Source organism: Rhincodon typus, chromosome 37 (assembly GCF_021869965.1).
Source record: "Rhincodon typus isolate 14 chromosome 37, sRhiTyp1.1, whole genome shotgun sequence".
In the NCBI taxonomy this organism is placed as follows: domain Eukaryota; kingdom Metazoa; phylum Chordata; class Chondrichthyes; order Orectolobiformes; family Rhincodontidae; genus Rhincodon; species Rhincodon typus.
Window position 1 is genome coordinate 16,486,441 of NC_063368.1, and position 6,000 is coordinate 16,492,440.

Sequence of the window (6,000 nt, forward strand, 5' to 3'; positions counted from 1 at the left end):
TGTTTTACTCACCCCCATCCCCATAACCCTGTGCATCAGTGGTAATCAGAAATCTATCAATCTCTACCTTAAACATACACAAAGACAGCCCTCTGTGGTAGTGAATTCCAAAGATTAACAATCCCCATAGTAAATAATTTCTCTTCATCAGGAACCTAAAAGGCATTCCCCTTGATTTTTAAATTGTGTCCCCTTAGTCCTAGACTCCCCAACCAGGCAAAACATCTTTGTCTGCATTGACCCTGCCTGTATTTTGTAGGTTTAATCGAGATCCGTCTCATTCTTCGAAACTCTAGCGAGTTACAGGCCCAGTGTACCCAATCTCCCTTCATAGGACATCCCCACTATCCTGGGAACAAGTCTGGTGAACTTTTATTGCATTCCCACTATGGAGCAATACCTTTCCTGAGATAAGGAGATAAAGACTGCACACAGTATTGCAGATACGATCCTAGTAAAGCTCCTGTATAACTGAAGCAAGGCTTCACTGCTCCTGTTCTCAAATCTTCTTGCAATGACAGCTAATGTTCCATTAGCCTCCCTCCCAGCCTGCTGCACCTACATGGCAGTCTTCAGCCTGAGTTACTTGCTCAATCAGTTCAGAGTACAGCTACGTTGCTGTGAGTCCAAAGTCAGATAGGGTAAGGGTGGTAGTTACCCAGCCCCAGTGTTTTTTTTTAATCCACTCACAGGATGTGGGTGTCACTGACTGAGCCAAATCTAATTGCCCAGAGTTAAGAGTCAACCATATCACGGAATCCCCACACAGTGTGGAAACAGGCCCTTCGGCCCAACAAGTCCACACCAACCCTCAGAGGATCCCACCCAGATCCATCTCCCTAAGCTACACATCCCTGAACACAACAGGGCAATTTAGCATGGCCAATCCATCTAACCTGCACATCTTTGGACTGTGGGAGGAAACTGGAGCACCCGGAGGAAACCCACACAGACACAGGGAGAATGTGCAAACTCCACACAGACAGTCGCCTGAGGGTGGGATCGAACCCAGGTCCCTGGCACTGTGAGGCAGTAGTGCTAACCACTGAGCCACCGTGCCACTCTGACCCCAGTGGCAGCCTGGTATGGAGTCACATGTAGACCAGACCAGGTCAAGAGGACAGATTTCCTTTCCATAGTGAACCAGAAGGTTTTTTTTTTCCTGACAATCATCAGACTCAAAATTCCAGATTTTTATTGAGTTCAATTTCCACTATCTGCTGTTTTGGGATTTTGTCCCCAGGACGTTATCTGGGTCTCTGGGCAATAATGGATCTAAACTATCACCTCCCTCCTATTAGAAGTCGTGATAAGTCAGATGGGATTTTGTTTTAAATAAAAATCAGTGGTCACCATAAATGAGACCATTTTTATATTCTGCATTTATTAATTGAATTGACATTTCCCCAGCTGTTGTGTTGGGATTTGAAGCCATGTCCCCAGGCCATTAGTCTGAGCCTCTTGATTACTAGTCTAGTAACAGTACCACTACATCAACGTAGTCCCCTTGACTGGCATATATCTGTGGACCCCCACTCTTGCCTTGCCCATAAATGGAGTCATCTCCTCTACATCACCCTTTACAACATTTATTAACCGCTTCTCGGTTTTCTCTTTTTCTGGGGAGTTCTAAATTTCTGCATCTGAGCTTTTAATGGAAGCACCCTATGTAAACATGTCACACTGTCATTACACTCTCTTGCCAATGGAGGTGCTGTATAACACTACTGCGAAGAGGAGAATCGCAGTCATGAAAAGCTTCATAGTGACGCATCCCTCAAATAACGGATTATCCAATCAATGTAACACTCTGTGAGAGTCTGCTTTGCGCAGTTTTGGCTGCTAGGTTTCCTACAGCTGGTACTAGACTTCAAAGTACTTTGTTAGCTGTTAGAGTGTCTTTGGACATCCTGAGCTCTCACTCACCTCCTCCAGCCCCACAGCCTGCCAAGGTCATTGCACCCTCCAATTCTAGTCTCTTGTACATAACCAACATTGGCAGCCATGATTTCAACACAGGGAATACCTACCATCCCTCTCCTCTTCAGGACAATCCTTAAAATCAATCTCGTTAACTAAGCTTTTACTCAACTGTCCAACTATCTCCTTCTGTTGCTCGGTTTGATTTGATTACGTTACTGTGAAATTTTCTGCGAGGATTTATGATGTGAAAAATGCTGTACACCATAACCTGGCTACTCCAGACTGGGACTCAGTCAGTTCTGGATCCCTAACATTTTCCCTGAATCATCAACATCTTTAATCAGTCACTTTTTTTTCCCTTTTGTTTCTTATTTAGCCAAATCTTTCACATGTAATTATTGCCAAGGTCTGTTCGAAAGATTCCCAAGAACTGGTGTTTACAAAAAAAAAGTATCCACTCCTTCCGCCACCGACGCTCAGTCGCAGCAGTGTGTACCATCTACAAGGTGCACTGCAGTAACTCACCAAGGCTCCTTAGACAGCACCTTGCAAATTCGCAATCTGGAAGGACAAGGACAGAAGGTACATGGGAAGGAACACAACCCCCTTCAAGAGCCACTCACCATCCTGACTTGGAAATGTGTCGCCATTTCTTCAATGTTGCTGGGTCAAAATTCTGGGCATTCCTCCCCCAATAGCATAGTGGGTCAACCCACAGCATCATGGACTGCAGCGGTTCAAGAAGGCAGCTCACTACCACCTTCTCACGGGGGCAACTAGGGACTAGGGCAAGAAATGCCGTCGAAAGCGGAAACAAAGATACAAATTCTAAACTGGAACGGTTACACTCGAGAAATATTAGTGTCGTTCCACCACTTCCTGTTTTACCTGGGAGTCCGAATGTGACGTTAACACGTTAGAGCTGCAGTGGCAGTTTCACGCCTTTCTCTTCCTGTCCTTTGCAGACGTGATGGTGTGGACAAATGATCGGATGATGGGCTGGGTACAGGACATTGGGCTGAAGGAGTACAGCAGTAACCTCCAGGAGAGTGGGGTTCACGGGGCACTCATTGCACTGGATGACACCTTTGATCATAACGACGTTGCCCTACTCCTGCAGATCCCGATGCAGAACACGCAGGTAGGTGCTGGGCATGGGCTGTGCCTCCTGACATCCGTGGGATGTGGGCATCACTGGCAAAGCTGGCATTTGTGGCCAATCCCTAATTACCCTGAGACTGAATTTCTTAAAAGCCCCGGTGAGCCAAAAAAAACAATGCAGCAGAGGAACAGGCCTTTCGGCCACTACGACTGTGCTGGCACGTGATCCCTTTCTCAACTAAAAGCCTTTTCCCTCTGCTCAGTCAATATCCTTCTGTTCCTTCTCTATTTGTATATCTGTCAAGATGCGGCTTAAATGTTACTGTTGTATCCGCCTTCACCACCTCCTCTGGCAGCAAATTCTAGGCACTTAGCACCCTCCATATGTGGAAATTTGTCCGTCACATCTCCTTTAAACTTAACCCCTTTTACCTTAAATCTGTGTCCCCTACTAAACTACTAAAGTTGAACACAGTTGCTAAGGGGTGACCTTTTAGAGGTTTATAAAATCATGAGGAGCATGGATAGGGTGAATAGCCAGGTTAGGGGAGTCCAAAACTAGAGGGCATTTGTTTAAGGTGAGAGGGGAAAGATTTAAAAGGGACCTGAGGGACAGCTTTTTCACACAGACAGTGGTGCGTGTATGTAACGAGCTGCCAGAGGAAGGGATGGAGGTTGGTACAACATTTAAAAGGTGTCTGGATGGGTACATGAACAGGAAAAGTTTAGAGATTATGGGCCCAATGCTGGCAAATGATTGATTGATTTATTTATTGTCACATGTACCAAAATACAGTGAAAAGCTTTGTTTACTTGGGGTACAGGCAGATCATAGTAAGCAAAGGATGTGCAGATCAAAAAGCATGAGACAGAGGCATACAGGTTACCTGGCACAGGGCATGCACTAGAGGAAATCAACATTAGCAAGATCAGCGTTATTTGAAGTTAGAGAGTCCATTCAGCAGTCTGATAACGGCTGGGAAGAAGCTGTTCCTGAACCTGCTCATGTGTGTGTTCAGGTTTCTGTATCTTCTGCCTAACAGGAGAGGTTTTAGGAGATCATTACCGGTGCAATGGGTCTTTGATGATGTTGGCAGCCTTTCTGCAGCAGCGTGCCATGTAAATGGAATCCATGGATGGAAAGTTGGCTTCTGTGATGGTCTGGGCTGTGTACACCACCTTCTGTACTTTCTTACTGTCCTGGGCAGAGCCATACCAGGCCGTTATGCATCCAGACAGTATGCTTTCAATGGGGCATCTGTAGATGTTGGTGAGGGTCCTTATGGACATGCCAAATTTCCTGAGCTGCCTGAGGAAGAAGAGGCATTGTTGTACCTTCTTGACTGTCACATCTATGTGGGAAGTCCGGGACAGGTTGTCAGTTATAGTCTCTCCGAGGAACCTGATGCTCTTCATCCTCTCAACCTCCGTTCCGTTGATGTAAATGGGACTAGATTAGTTTAGGATATCTGGTTGGCACGGATGAATTGGACTGAAGAGTCTGTTTCTGTCCTGTATAACTCAATGACTCTATAACTATGCTGTGGAGTTGGAGTTACATGTAGGCCAGACCAGGTAAGGATGGCAGATTTGCTTCCTTAAGGGACATTCGTGAACCAGATGGGTTTTTAAAACAATCAATGGTCATTTTTGTGGCTATGGAGACAGTTCCACATTAATTGAATTGAAATTACTACCAGCTGCCAATGTGGGATATGAACACATGTCCCTGAAACAGTCAGTGGGGGTCTACGAAGTTTCCCCATCCAGTGACATTACCCCCATGCCACCATACCACTGCGCTGAAGGATATTAGGTTTTTACAAAAGCCACAAAAGCTGTCAGGATCACCTTTCGCTTTACAGTCATTCCTCTGTGACCATGAGGGATCCATTCCTGGGAACTCCTGCAAATGTTGAAATTTGTAAGTGTGCAGCTCCTTTAACAGTGAGTTAAAAATCACACATATACAAGTATTACCTGCAGACGTTGAATTTTTTTGATACAGATAAGCAAGTTCTTGGACACTGAGGATTTACTGTACGTATGATTTTATTCATTGAACTTAAATTCAATCAACTGCTGTGGAGGGATTTGAACTCAGATCCCCCAGAGCATCAGCCTTTAACATCTGAGTGACATTACCACCATCTATCCTATCATAGCTGTGTTTCTAAAGCATACTTAATGCTGTAAAACATGGTGAGACTGCTTTTCTAATCAGACAATTTGGAAGCTGCGAGCCACACAGAGTTGTTAGAACAGATGAATGGTTTGGCCAAGGGGGGCAGATTTGGGGCGGCACGGTGGCTCCGTGGTTAGCACTGCTGCCTCACAGCACCAGGGACCCGGGTTCAGTTCCACCCTTGGGTGACTGTCTGTGTGGGTTTCATCTGGGTGCTCCAGTTTCCTCCCACAGTCCAAAGATGTGCAGGTTAGTTGAATTGGCCATGCTAAGTTACCCATAGTGATCAGGGATGTGCAGATTAGGGGGATGGGTCTGGGTGGGATGCGCTGAGGTTTGGTGTGGACTTGTTGGGCTGAAGGGCCTGTTTCCACACTGTAGGGATTCTATGATTTTAAGAGGCATCTTAAGGAGTGGAGGGAGAGGCAGAAAGGGTTAGGAAGAGAATTTGAGAGCTTGGGGGGTGTAGGTGGCTTAAAGCACGGCTGCCAGGAGGGTCAAACAATCTCTCAGGAAGCCTGGATGATGAAGCTGTACAGAGCCAGAAAGAAAAATAAAGGAGGGACAGCACTCTAAGGTTGAGGGATTATAAATCGTGGTTGCCAGCTCTCCAGGAATGCCGTAGAGATTCCAGGGATTGAAGATTAATCTCCAGGGCACAGCCAGGAGGAAAGCCAGGTGAAAAATCACAAGGGTTAAGTTACATTCTTGTTTATTGCATTGATTAGTTAGTTACACTAATTATTGGAGGGAGTTATTTGACTGGGCCTGGGTGGTCAACAGCAGGACTT